General features: G+C 37.3%; 2 long non-coding RNA genes across 2 annotated transcripts; both read left to right on the forward strand.

The window, feature by feature from the left end:
• The first annotated feature begins 1,770 nt into the window (after positions 1-1,770).
• On the forward strand, positions 1,771-4,646 carry LOC141591262 (uncharacterized). Its single transcript, XR_012520769.1, has 3 exons — positions 1,771-1,822; positions 1,945-2,013; positions 4,488-4,646. It is a non-coding gene; the product is annotated as an uncharacterized LOC141591262 (long non-coding RNA).
• Positions 4,647-10,256: 5,610 nt separating this feature from the next.
• On the forward strand, positions 10,257-13,067 carry LOC141591263 (uncharacterized). The gene is made up of 3 exons (XR_012520770.1): positions 10,257-10,314; positions 10,437-10,505; positions 12,942-13,067. It is a non-coding gene; the product is annotated as an uncharacterized LOC141591263 (long non-coding RNA).
• The last annotated feature ends 874 nt before the right edge of the window (positions 13,068-13,941 follow it).

A 13,941-nucleotide genomic window follows, 5' to 3' on the forward strand; every position in this document is an offset into this window, starting at 1 on the left:
AATAAATTTAAGATATTAAAATCGTATTTAGACCATAGAGCGGTCTTTTTGTTTATTTCGAAAAAGGTCCCAAACTAAGTATTTTCTTACAAGATTTCGCCAGGTTATTCCTCATAAGATAATTGAACTCCTGTAATTTGTTTATGATTTTTAAAAGGGTACATAATTTACTGAATTTCATACATTATTCAGGCTTGTAGGAATTTTATAAAATAGAATAAAAATCGTATTGATACAAGATCTACGACCAAAATCCTATAAATCAGAAGGTAATACATATAAAAATTTCAACTCCATATCATGCATGAAACGAGATGAGTGCAAATAAGAAGTTTCATCATTTTCCATAAAAGTTAGCATATACATACAATTTTTCATTTTGACTTTGTTTTAGTGGGTCTAACATGTGAGTGCATAAAAAAAAAATTATTCAAACGTATATTTCTCATGTGAGGTGATGACAGAATTATTAAGCTTATAGACATGATTGGCACATTGTCAAATTTCCACATAATAATTTATTTAAGTGATTTATTTAAGGTGGACAATAACATGCATGTAACAAACAATATTATGTTGCACTAAAATACATATATGACACTAGTTAGAAAGACTTATCCTACCAAGATATGTCTATTTGCCTCCTGACTAGATTACTAGTATTCTACAATTACGAGGCAGAGGGTTAGGTTAGGTTACCTTAAAGGTTATCCGGGTCTTGAATGTAATCAAAGATGCTTAGATCAACATGCTCTTCCTCTTCCTCCTCTAATTTGATTCCATGATAACAACAAAATAACAAACAAGTTAGTAATAAATTATCTACTTAATTAATCTAGTAATTATAATCAAGAAAGAGTTAGGAAAGAAAAAGGGAATGAAAAGTATACAAGTTTTAACTTAGGCTTTGTGGGATATGGAAAATGTGAGTATGCAACTAAGTGGAGCAAGGTGTGAAATAAGTGAACTTAGGTGCTTTAAATAGGATGTCAAAATACTCACTCCATGTGTTTAAGTTCACGGATCATTTGCATGCTACTGGAAACCATCACAAAGGACAATGGTCATGTTTTGTGTAAGAGTGAGGTCTGGTCCATGCACAAGGGTGAAGAAAGAAACAAAAGCTCATGAAGGATTAGACTCCTCATAAAAATGGATGTATTGGGGTGGAAGAAAGAGTCACAAGCTGCTGCCATATCTTAAATATGGGAGGTAAAAACAAAACCTTTGTTTGTTTTCAAGGTCATCATAGAATTGATTATAAACACCATGATTTTATGAAGGCTCTTTGCACAACCGAGCAGGTTTGAGATTTTAAAGGTTTTGCTTTGAAGATTTGGAGGCATTATTTATATGGAGTTAGATGTAACTTCTACACGGACCACAATGTCATCATAAAATCTCAAACCTGCTCGGTTGTGCAAAGAGCTTTTATAAAATCATGGTGTTTATAATCAATTCTATGATTACCTTGCAAACAAACAAAGGTTTTGTTTTTACCTCCCATATTTAAAAAATGACAGCAGCTTGTGACTCTTTCTTCCACCCCAATACATCCATTCTTATGAGGAGTCTAATCCTTCATGAGCTTTTGTTTCTTTCTTCACCCTTGTGCATGGGCTAGACCTCACTCTTACACAAAACATGACCAATGTCCTTTGTGATGGTTTCCAGCAGCATGCAAATGATCCGTGAACTTAAACACATGGAGTGAGTATTTTGACATCCTATTTAAAGCACCTAAGTTCACTTATTTCACACCTTGCTCCACTTAGTTGCATACTCACATCTTCAATATCCCACAAAGCCTAAGTTAAAACTTGTATACTTTTCATTCCCTTTTTATTTCCTAACTCTTCCTTGATTATAATTACTAGATTAATTAAGTAGATAATTTATTACTAACTTGTTTGTTATTTTGTTGTTATCATGGAATCAAATTAGAGGAGGAAGAGGAAGAGCCTGTTGATCTAAGCATCTTTGATTACATTCAAGACCCGGATAACCTTTAAGGTAACCTAACCTAACCCTCTGCCTCGTTATTGTAGAATACTAGTAATCTAGTCAGGAGGCAAATAGACATATCTTGGTAGGATAAGTCTTTCTAACTAGTGTTATATATGTATTTTAGTGCAACATAATATTGCTTGTTACATGCATGTTATTGTCCACCTTAAATAAATCACTTAAATAAATTATTATGTGGAAAATTGACAATGTGTCAATCATGTCTATAAGCTTAATAATTGTGTCATCACCTCACATGAGAAATATACCATTGAATAATTTTTTTTTATGCACTCACATGTTAGACCCACTAAAACAAAGTCAAAATGAAAAATTGTATATGTATATGCTAACTTTTATGGAAAATGATGAAACTTCTTATTTGCACTCATCTTGTTTCATGCATGATATGGAGTTGAAATTTTTATATGTATTACCTTCTGATTTATAGGATTTTGGGCATAGATCTTGTATCAATACGATTTTTATTCTATTTTATAAAATTCCTACAAGCCTGAATAATGTACGAAATTCAGTAAATTATGTACCCTTTTAAAAATCATAAAAAAATTACAGGAGTTCAATTATATTATGAGGAATAACTTGGCGAAATATTGTAACAAAATACTTACTTTGGGACCCTTTTCGAAAATAAACAAAAAGACCGCTCTATGGTCTAATACGATTTTAATACCTTAAATTTATTTGGAGAAGTTACTTTATAAAAATAAGGTTTTATTCAAGTGTAATACAGTAAGGAGAATATACAAATACCTTATTAAAAATAATTATAATAAATTATTCTTTTTAAACTAAAACTACCTTGCTTAGTTATTTTAAATAATTGTTTTAAGAGTTTGAATAAATTTTATTCTAAAAACCGTTTTAGAAACAACCTTTAAAAATCTTAACAAGTGTAAACGTGATTCTTAGAAATTTTGATGAAATTATTAAATTTTGGACTCAAATGCCTTTGAAGGTTTTATTTTAAAATACTCGTCTTCGCCATCAAATTTTAAGTAAATCAATATAATAATTATAAGGACCTTATTTGAATATTAAATAAAACTTAAGGACTTGTCTCTAGTCATGCCTTGACTAATTAAAATATTAGTTAAGCTATGAGTGGACTATGATGACCTTGGTTAACCATTGACTAATTAATTAGTCAAGAGTTACTAAGTCAAAGTAAATTTATACTTGAAAATAATGTATCTAGCAATTCAAATCCTTGAATAACGAATTAGAAATAATGAATACTTTCTAATATATTACTTGAATAAGATGTTCCAAATCTCAAATACACTACCCGGTTAAGATTAATACCCATGAGATTCTCATAGAGTAAAAGCGTTTTCCACAGCTTGGACTAGGGCCTGCGGGAGTCTGTAAGTCCAGTATCATTTTACCGCCATGTTATCCTAGCTGCCGAACATGCCACTTAAATGGGACCTCTGAATCGGTATGCTATTTCCGGTTATCTTGGGTATGCCCCTTGAATGGGACCTCTGAGCCAAGTGCCGCTGTATTGTCGATATGTTGGGATGGTCCGCATATCGATGTATCATCGTCTCTATGAGACATCTGTGAGTCTTTCGTGCTATATGTTGGGCGCTACCTTGGTAAGTTTTAGGGATCGACGTGTCGGAAGAATGCTTAGAGAGCTTATGCTATACAAGTACGGAGCATATCCGAAGTCTGCGTGTGAAGGGATTGTCGTTAGGATAGTAGTCGACCACCGCCAACGAGGAGCTGCGTGTTCCAAGAAGTGTGGAGTGGGTATATGCGCATATATTGACGGAGCTTGATCGCTTTACTACCTTTAAGATATCTTGGCAATTATTATTTCACGGTTCTTTATCGTGTGCGGACCTTGACCTTGTGATTATGATTGTCTTGGTGCCTCGAAGTGTATGGGACATGTCACTTAAATGGGACCTCTGTGTCCATTCATTATCCGTCTGTTCTTCCCCACGATTCTGGTTGCTAAACCAAGGCAATTTAGTCGTCCGGTCCTATTGAGCACTGGGGGTGAGATGTAAACCTCCTAGTATCGATATGATCGACGGGATTGATGCTCCCACTCGTACTCAACGTGAGATGCAAGCCGTGAGTATGCGTGTGACATTAGTAGTCACGTCCCGTGCTTTTTATGAAGAAAATAGATATTTTAAAAAGAAATGACTACAAGTTTTTATCCGCATAACATCTACTTGGGTTTACCATATGCTGATTTATATAACATGTTGTTGAACAATGTCTTTATATTTACATATTTATTATCTCATATGCCAATATGAACCAATGTGTTACTTCATGTACATATCACATGTGTGCACGTCGATGTTGTAATGTGACTTGAGTTGTATGTTTAACCGCCTAATTGCATTACTAATATTCTCCATGATAAGAGGCCGTTGATAGAGGACGGTTAGGTTACTCCCACTAAGTGGGACAGTTTTATTTTAATGATGTTTCAGGTAACATGGATCTTGAAGACTTGGACTTAGGAGGGGACTGTCGAGAGAATAAAACATCTTATGTTGATCTTTCATGAGTATATGTAGCAAACTTTTATTAAAGTCAGACCTTGCTTTAATTTGTAATTCGGATATCAGACCTTGTTTTATGTTCTAAACATCCAGTTTTATGAATCAACTCATCATGAGTTGACGGTTTTAAATTTTACTGATTTTTATGACTTATCTTTCTTTCCGCTTTCGTTAATTAAGTCATTAGAGAAACTGGGTTGTTACAGTTAGCACTCAATGCCTGTGCCAGAGCAATCGAGAAGGGAGCAAGATTTTTGTACTAGATGGAGACTAGGAAAGCTAAACCCTAGCTCAGCCTACCGTAGGTTTAACTGCGTTCTTTTATGCTAGTTATAGATTTCTTTGTAACCGCCACCTAATGAAGCAACTTAGTGTTAGCTTGTAACAAAGAAGTTAACAATGAATTCGTTCTTGTTCTTCTTATTTTGTTCTACTTTTGTCTCACTTCTGGTTTGTGCATGTATTTTCTTTTACTTGTGCTGATGATACCACACCTCGAGCAGATGACAGTAACAAGAAGCAACGGGAATGGAAACGGAAATCCTCAAGAGGACTTACGGAGACAAGGATATGAGGAGGCTATGACTCAGATGGTTGCTCAACTAGTTGCATCACAAGTAACAATCATGCAGCTACTGAACAACCAGAACCAAAACCAGAACCAGAACCAACACCAACACCAACACCAACACCATCCCTCCGATTTCGATCAGTTCTCAAAGCATCGACCTCCATCTTATCATGGATCCGATGATCCTAATGATCTTGAAAATTGGCTAGAGGAAATGGAGAAACTGCTGAGGCTAAGCCATACTCCCGAAGAGGAAAAGATTGAGATAGTATCCTACTACCTCAAAGGAGCAGCGAACGATTGGTGGACAATCGCTCAAGAAGCTTTTAAGACAACCCCTGGATACGGATGGAACGAGTTTAGGGCCAGCCTCGAGAAGAAATACTATCCTCCAGCTATGAAGCATCAGAAGCAACAGGAGTTCCACAACCTAGAGATGGGAGCTATGACTCTTACTGAGTACACTCGCAAGTTTGATGAACTCTCCAAGTTCGCCAAGAGACTGGTACCAGATGAGGAGACGCGCATCAATCAGTATGTGCGTCAAAGGAGCCCAGTTTGAACCAGTTGATGGCGGGACATGGCTTCCCAACTTTCCAAGCTGCCTACGAGAAAGCCATGGCCATTTTTGCTGCCATCCAAAATGCGGACAAGAAGAAGAAGAAAACCTTTACCCCTACAGTATCCCATAACAGTTTCATTCAGAAACCCCTTTACCAAAAACCTCAATATCAGAAACCCCTTTATCAGAAACCTCGTCATCAAAAACCTTTTCACCAAAAGTCAAAACCTTTTGCCAGGAAATTTCAGTCCAACTTATCGAACAAGATCTTTCCCAAGGGCGACAATACCAGTAATGACGACACCCAGGGCTCAACTTCAAAGTGTTATCTATGCAAACAGGCTCCGCACCCAGGCAAACAGTGTAACGGGAAACCCATCATCTGCTTTTTCTGTAAAGAGGAAGGTCACAAGTCTTACGTCTGTCCCAAGAAGACGGGAACCCCACTGATTCAGGGAAGGGCTTACATGATGATCGATGGTGGAGAAGAGGAACAAGCCGATACAATCACTGGTAAATTTCTGGTTAATTCTTGTATGGCTTTCATATTGTTCGACACAGGAGCATCTCTATCACATGTATCACCAACCTTCGTAGATAAGGCTAAACTTCCAAATCCCGAAACAATCCATGCATCCATTGCGATTCCTAACGGTCAGACCTTAAACTGCAAAGCGAGGTACCGAGGCGTTCCTGTTATCATCCTTGGTTCGACCTTTTCGGCTAACCTCATCAGCCTCGACTTACCTGGTTTCGACATCATTTTGGGAATGGATTGGCTAGCAAAGTACCACGCCAAGTTTGAGTGTAGAGACCAAAATATTTCACTAAGGAACTCGCTCGAAGCAAGAGTAACTTATAGAGGTTACATACCGAACACCCGAGTTAAGGTCATCAACGCTATGAAGCTAGCGAGCCAGATGCGTAAAGGAGAACATACCTTCTTGTGCAACATAAATTCCATAGGAGGGGAAAAGCTCAGGATCGAGGACATACCCGTAGTCCGGGAATTTCTTGAGGTATTTCCCGAGGAATTACCAGGAATACCACCAGAGCGCGATGTAGAGTTCTCAATCGACTTAGTGCCAGACACTGCACCGATTTCAAAGTCACCATATCGTATGGCCCCAAAAGAGTTGCAAGAGTTGAAGATTCAACTAGGGGAACTCATCGAAAAGGGTTTCATCCGACCAAGTGCATCACCATGGGGAGCACCAGTGCTATTTGTGAAGAAGAAAGATGGGAGTATGAGGATGTGTATCGACTATCGCGACTTGAACAAGGTCACCATTAAGAACCGATACCCTTTACCACGTATCGATGATCTTTTCGACCAATTGAAAGGAGCGGGAGTATTCTCCAAGATCGATCTTAGATTTGGTTATCATCAAATTCCAGTAAGAGAAGAGGATATTCCGAAGACAGCTTTCAGAACTAGATATGGTCACTATGAGTTTAACGTAATGCCTTTTGGATTGACCAACACACCAGTAGTGTTCATGGATCAGATGAATCGCACGTTTAGAGAGTACCTAGATAAGTATGTCGTTGTCTTTATCGATGACATCTTAATATACTCTAAAACTATGTTCGAACACGAGGTTCATCTTCGCGCAGTTCTCGACAAGCTGCGACAGCAAAAGTGGTATGCAAAACTATCCAAGTGTGAGTTTTGGTTGAACGAAGTGGAATTTCTGGGACATATCATCACAGATCAGGGAGTAAAAGTAGACCCCACCAAGATCAAGGCCGTGGAAGAATGGCAATCCCCAAAGAATGTCTCTGAAGTCCGAAGTTTCTTGGGTTTAGCAGGCTACTACCGAAGATTTGTCCAAGACTTTTCAAAGATCGCGAGACCTATGAGCAAACTTTTGCAGAAGGAGTCAAAGTACATTTGGACCGAGGAGTGTGAGAAGGCCTTCCGGGAGCTAAAAGCCCGACTCACCTCAGCCCCAATCCTAACTTTACCAACCGATGGAGTAGAGTACGACGTCTACAGCGACGCATCTTTGAATGGTCTAAGATGTGTGCTAATGCAGAAAGGGAAAGTGATTGCTTATGCGTCTCGACAGTTGAAGGTGCATGAGAAAAATTATCCAACTCATGACCTAGAGCTAGCAGCTGTAGTTTTTGCTTTGAAGATTTGGAGGCATTATTTATATGGAGTTAGATGTAACTTCTACACGGACCACAAGAGCCTCAAGTATATTTTCACCCAGAAGGAGTTAAACATGAGACAGAGGAGGTGGTTAGAACTCATCAAGGACTACGACATTGAGTTGCAATACCATGAGGGAAAGCCAAATGTCGTCGCCGATGCCCTGAGTATGAAGACAACTCACGGGCTAGTACGAGACTTAGAGAAGTTGGAAGTTGAGGTTGTGAATAAAGGAAAGTTAACCTTAAATGCCATGGCTGCTGAACCCGATTTGTATCATGAACTTAGAGCTCTACAATTGGAAGATCCAGAGTTAGTGAAGATTAGAGAGGGTATACTACAGGGAAGATTCGAAGGATTCAAAATCTATCCAGATGGGAGCTTGAGATTTAAAGGAAGATGGTGTGTGACTCATTATGAAGCCATTCGCAAGAAGATCTTGTGGGAAGCACACAGTTTGAGATATTCCATTCACCCGGGATCTGGTATGATGTACAAGGATTTGAAGCTACAATATTGGTGGCATGGGATGAAGAGGGATGTAGCAGAATATGTTGCCAAGTGCCTCATTTGCCAGAAGGTGAAGTTCGAACACCAAAGACCTGGAGGCCTACTACAACCCTTGGACATTCCAGTGAGGAAGTGGGATTCCATCTCCATGGATTTTGTAATGGGACTACCACGAACCCAAAGCAACAAGGATGCGATTTGGGTAGTTGTCGATAGATTGACAAAGGTGGCACACTTCATTCCGATACGAGAGACTTGGAGCATGGAGGAACTGGCAAAATCTTACCTGAAGGAGATCATTCGACTACATGGAGTGCCAAAGGACATCGTATCTGACAGAGATCCTCGTTTTGTTTCACGCTTCTGGGGAAGACTACAGGAATGCATGGGGAGTAAACTCAACTTGGGCACCGCATTCCATCCTCAAACAGACGGAAAAACGGAGAGGACAATCCAGACGCTAGAAGATATGCTGAGGGCATGTGTCCTAGAATTTAATGACAGTTGGGAAAAACAATTACCCTTGATAGAGTTCTCCTACAACAACAGTACCATGCGAGTTTGGGTTATGCACCTTTCGAAGCACTCTACGGAAGAAAGTGTCGAAGTCCAGTATGCTGGGATGATGCCAGCGATCATCTGACACTAGGACCTCAGACTATTCAAGACCAGATTGAGCAGATTAAGATTATCCGAGAAAGACTCCAAGCAGCGCAAGATCGACAGAAAGCCTACGTCAATGAACACCGAAGACCAATTGAGTTTGCCATGGGAGATCATGTTTTCTTAAAAGTATCGCCAATGAAAGGAGTAAGACGATTTGGCCTAAAAGGGAAGCTCGGCCCAAAGTACATCGGACCGTACGAAATCTTGGAGAAAGTTGGCAAAATGGCATATCGATTAGCGCTACCACCAAACCTATCAAAGGTGCATAACGTGTTCCACGTGTCCCAGCTACGGAAGTATAGAAGCGATCCATCACATGTCTTTACGCCCGATGTAGTCGCTATCGAACCCAACCTTCTTTACTCTGAAAGACCGGTGGAGATTCTGGTCCGAGAGACCAAGACACTCAGAAAGAAGTCGGTACCTTTGGTCAAAGTTCGATGGCTAAGTCAAAACCTCAACCATGCTACTTGGGAGACCGAAAAGTCCATGCGCGAAAGATACCCCGAACTTTTTGATTAGGTAGTTTGCACCTCTTTAGTTATCGTGAATTTCGAGGACGAAATTCTTTTAAGGGGGATGTACTGTAACACCCCGTGTTTTTAATCGCATATTTACATAATTAATTACGATATTATAATCTTAGAAGAGAAACTTGAAATTTCTTTCAATACCTTTTTAGCCTTCGAAACAATCATTATATAAGTTACGACATTTCATTCGCGCGTAACTTTAATCCATCTTCGTATTTTGGCCCCTATTTGCTCATCCGAACTCCGATTGAGGTGAAACAAAAGCCTAAATTTATTATTTTTCCGAGTCCGACACCATGGTAATATTTTAATTAGCCATTAACAACTTTAAAATCTCAAACGTGCTCGTTTGTGCAAAGAGCCTTCATAAAATCATGGTGTTTATAATCAATTCTATGTTGACCTTGCAAACAAACAAAGGTTTTGTTTTTACCTCCCATATTTAAGAAATGGCAGCAGCTTGTGACTCTTTCTTCCACCCCAATACATGCATTCTTATGAGGGGTCTAATCCTTCATGAGCTTTTGTTTCTTTCGTCACCCTTGTGCATGGACTAGACCTCACTCTTACACAAAACATGACCATTGTCCTGTGTGATGGTTTCCAGTAGCATGCAAATGATCCGTGAATTTAAACACATGGAGTGAGTATTTTGACATCCTATTTAAAGCACCTAAGTTCACTTATTTCACACCTTGCTCCACTTAGTTGCATACTCACATCTTCCATATCCCACAAAGCCTAAGTTAAAACTTGTATACTTTTCATTCCCTTTTTCTTTCCTAACTCTTCCTTGATTATAATTACTAGATTAATTAAGTAGATAATTTATTACTAATTTATTTGTTATTTTGTTCTTATCATGGAATCAAATTAGAGGAGGAAGAGGAAGAGCCTGTTGATCTAAGCATCTTTGATTACATTCAAGACCCGGATAACCTTTAAGGTAACCTAACCCTCTGCCTCGTAATTGTAGAATACTAGTAATCTAGTCAGGAGGCAAATAGACATATCTTGGTAGGATAAGTCTTTCTAACTAGTGTCATATATGTATTTTAGTGCAACATAATATTGCTTGTTACATGCATGTTATTGTCCACCTTAAATAAATCACTTAAATAAATTATTATGTGGAAAATTGTCAATGTGCCAATCATGTCTATAAGCTTAATAATTGTGTCATCACCTCACATGAGAAATATACCTTTGAATAATTTGTTTTTTATGCACTCACATGTTAGACCCACTAAAACAAAGTCAAATGAAAAATTGTATGTATATGCTAACTTTTATGGAAAATGATGAAACTTCTTATTTGCACTCATCTCGTTCATGCATGATATGGAGTTGAAATTTTTATATGTATTACCTTCTGATTTATAGGATTTTGGGCGTAGCTCTTGTATCAATACGATTTTTATTCTATTTTATAAAATTCCTACAAGCCTGAATAATATACGAAATTCAGTAAATTATGTACCCTTTTAAAATCATAAAAAAATTACAGGAGTTCAATTATATTATGAGGAATAACCTGGCGAAATCTTGTAAGAAAATACTTAGTTTGGGACCCTTTTCGAAAATAAACAAAAAGACCGCTCTATGGTCTAATACGATTTTAATACCTTAAATTTATTTGGAGAAGTTACTTTATAAAAGTAAAGTTTTATTCAAGTGTAATACAGCAAGGAGAATATACAAATACCTTATTAAAAATAATTATACTTAATTATTTTTTTTAAACTAAAACTACCTTGCTTAGTTATTTTAAATAATTGTTTTAAGAGTTTGAATAAATTTTATTCTAAAAACCGTTTTAGAAACAACCTTTAAAAATCTTAAGAAGTGTAAACGTGATTCTTAGCAATTTTGATGAAATTATTAAATTTTGGACTCAAATTCCTTTGAAGGTTTTATTTTAAAATACTCGTCTTCACCATCAAATTTTAAGTAAATCAATATAATAATTATAAGGACCTTATTTGAATATTAAATAAAACTTAAGGACTTGTCTCTAGTCATGCCTTGACTAATTAAAATATTAGTTAAGCTGTGAGTGGACTATGACGACCTTGGTTAACCATTGACTAATTAATTAGTCAAGAGTTACTAAGTCAAAGTAAATTTATACTTGAAAATAATGTATCTAGCAATTCCAATCCTTGAATAACGAATTAGAAATAATGAATACTTTCTAATATATTACTTGAATAAGATGTTCCAAATCTCAAATACACTACCCGGTTAAGATTAATACCCATGAGATTCTCATGGAGTAAAAGCGTTTTCCACAGCTTGGACTAGGGCCTGCAGGAGTCTGTAAGTCCGGTATCATTTTACCGCCATGTTATCCTAGCTGCCGAACATGCCACTTAAATGGGACCTCTGAATCGGTATGCTATTTCCGGTTATCTTGGGTATGCCCCTTGATGTATTGATATGTTGGGATGGTCCGCATATCGATGTATCATCGTCTCTATGAGACATATGTGAGTCTTTCGTGCTATATGTTGGGCGATACCTTGGTAAGTTTTAGGGATCGACGTGTCGGAAGAATGCTTAGAGAGCTTATGTTGTACAAGTACGGATAGCGTATCCCGAAGCTGCGTGTGGAGGGATTGTCGTTAGGATAGTAGTCGACCAGCTGCCACTGAGGAGCTGCGTGTTCCAAGAAGTGTGGAGTGGGTATATGCACATATATTGACAGGAGCTTGATCAGCTTTACTACCTTTCAGATATCTTGGCAATTATTATTTCACGGTTGCGATCGTGTGCAGACCTTGACAGTTATGATTGTCTTGGTGCCTCGAAGTGTATGGGACATGTCACTTAAATGGGACCTCTGAGTCCATTCATTAGCCGTCTGTTCTTCCCCACGATTCTGGTTTCTAAACCAAGTCCATTTAGTCGTCCGGTCCTATTGAGCACTAGGGGTGAGATGTAAACCTCCTAGTATCGATATGATCGACGGGATTGATGCTCCTTCTCGTACTTAAGGTGAGATGCAAGCCGTGAGTATGCGTGTCACATTAGTAGTCACGTCTCGTGCTTTTTATGAAGAAAATAAATATTTTAAAAAGAAATGACTACAAGTTTTTATCCGCATAAGATCTACTTGGATTTACCATATGCTGATTTATATAACATGTTGTTGAACAATGTCTTTATATTTACATATTTATTATGTCATATGCCAATATGAACCAATGTGTTACTTCATGTACATATCACATGTGTGCACGTCGATGTTGTAATGTGACTGGAGTTGTATGTTTGACCGCCTAATTGCATTACTAATATTCTCCATGATAAGAGGCCGTTGATAGAGGACGGTTAGGTTACTCCCACTAAGTGGGACAGTTTTATTTTAATGATGTTTCAGGTAACATGGATCTTGAAGACTTGGACTTAGGAGGGGACTGTCGAGAGAATAAAACATATTATGTTGATCTTTTATGAGTTTATGTAGCAAACTTTTATTAAAGTCGGACCTTGCTTTAATTTGTAATTCGGATATCAGACCTTGTTATATGTTCTAAACATCCAATTTTATGAATCAACTCATCATGAGTTGACGGTTTTAAATTTAAAACCAGTAAAATTTAAAACCGTCATAAAACTCAGTAAAATTTTATGAATCAACTCATCACGCACTTAGGATTCCTCAAGCAATTAAGTGAGGAATTAAGAGAAAATACCCGGAAACACACGACCCCGATCGGGGCCGCATGCATCTAGGAAATTTACGTTTTCTTCTCTTCTCCTATAAATAAGAGAGGTGTTCCAAGGTTTTAGGCATCTCATTTTTACGTCTCACTTTTGTTCTTCATAGCCTTAAGCAATATAATCTCTCAATAGTTTTCTCATTAGTTTACAATTTAGTTAAGCTTGTAGTTCTTCAAACATTTGGTTCTAAGTTATTTCAAGCATTTGGTTTTATTTATTCTTCCATACAAGTTCTCTATTATTAAGGTATTTGTATTTCTAGTTTACATTTTTACATATCTATTTAGTTTATACTAGTTTATAATTTAACACTCTAATTAGATTACTTTAGTTTATTTTCTCACATGTTAAAACATTTAGTTCATATAAATCACTCAATCATGTTTGTCATTTCTCTTTATATCATTTACAATTTGCACCTTAACATGAGTAGCTAAATCTCTTAGTCTAAGGGCTAGGGAAGCCATGCAAAATCAAGTATATAACATGATAAAATAGGTTAATAATAATATTGTTTAAATTGATTCTATCACATGCTTGTGCCATAACGTTTAATCTTTGTTTAAAGCCTTATTCAATTGATTAAGTTTGTTCATTCGTTCTATAAGTCGAGAGGCACGGAATTGAATTAGACTAAGCATGTATAGTAGGACGAC

This window comes from Silene latifolia, chromosome 7 (assembly GCF_048544455.1).
Source record: "Silene latifolia isolate original U9 population chromosome 7, ASM4854445v1, whole genome shotgun sequence".
In the NCBI taxonomy this organism is placed as follows: Eukaryota; Viridiplantae; Streptophyta; class Magnoliopsida; order Caryophyllales; family Caryophyllaceae; genus Silene; species Silene latifolia.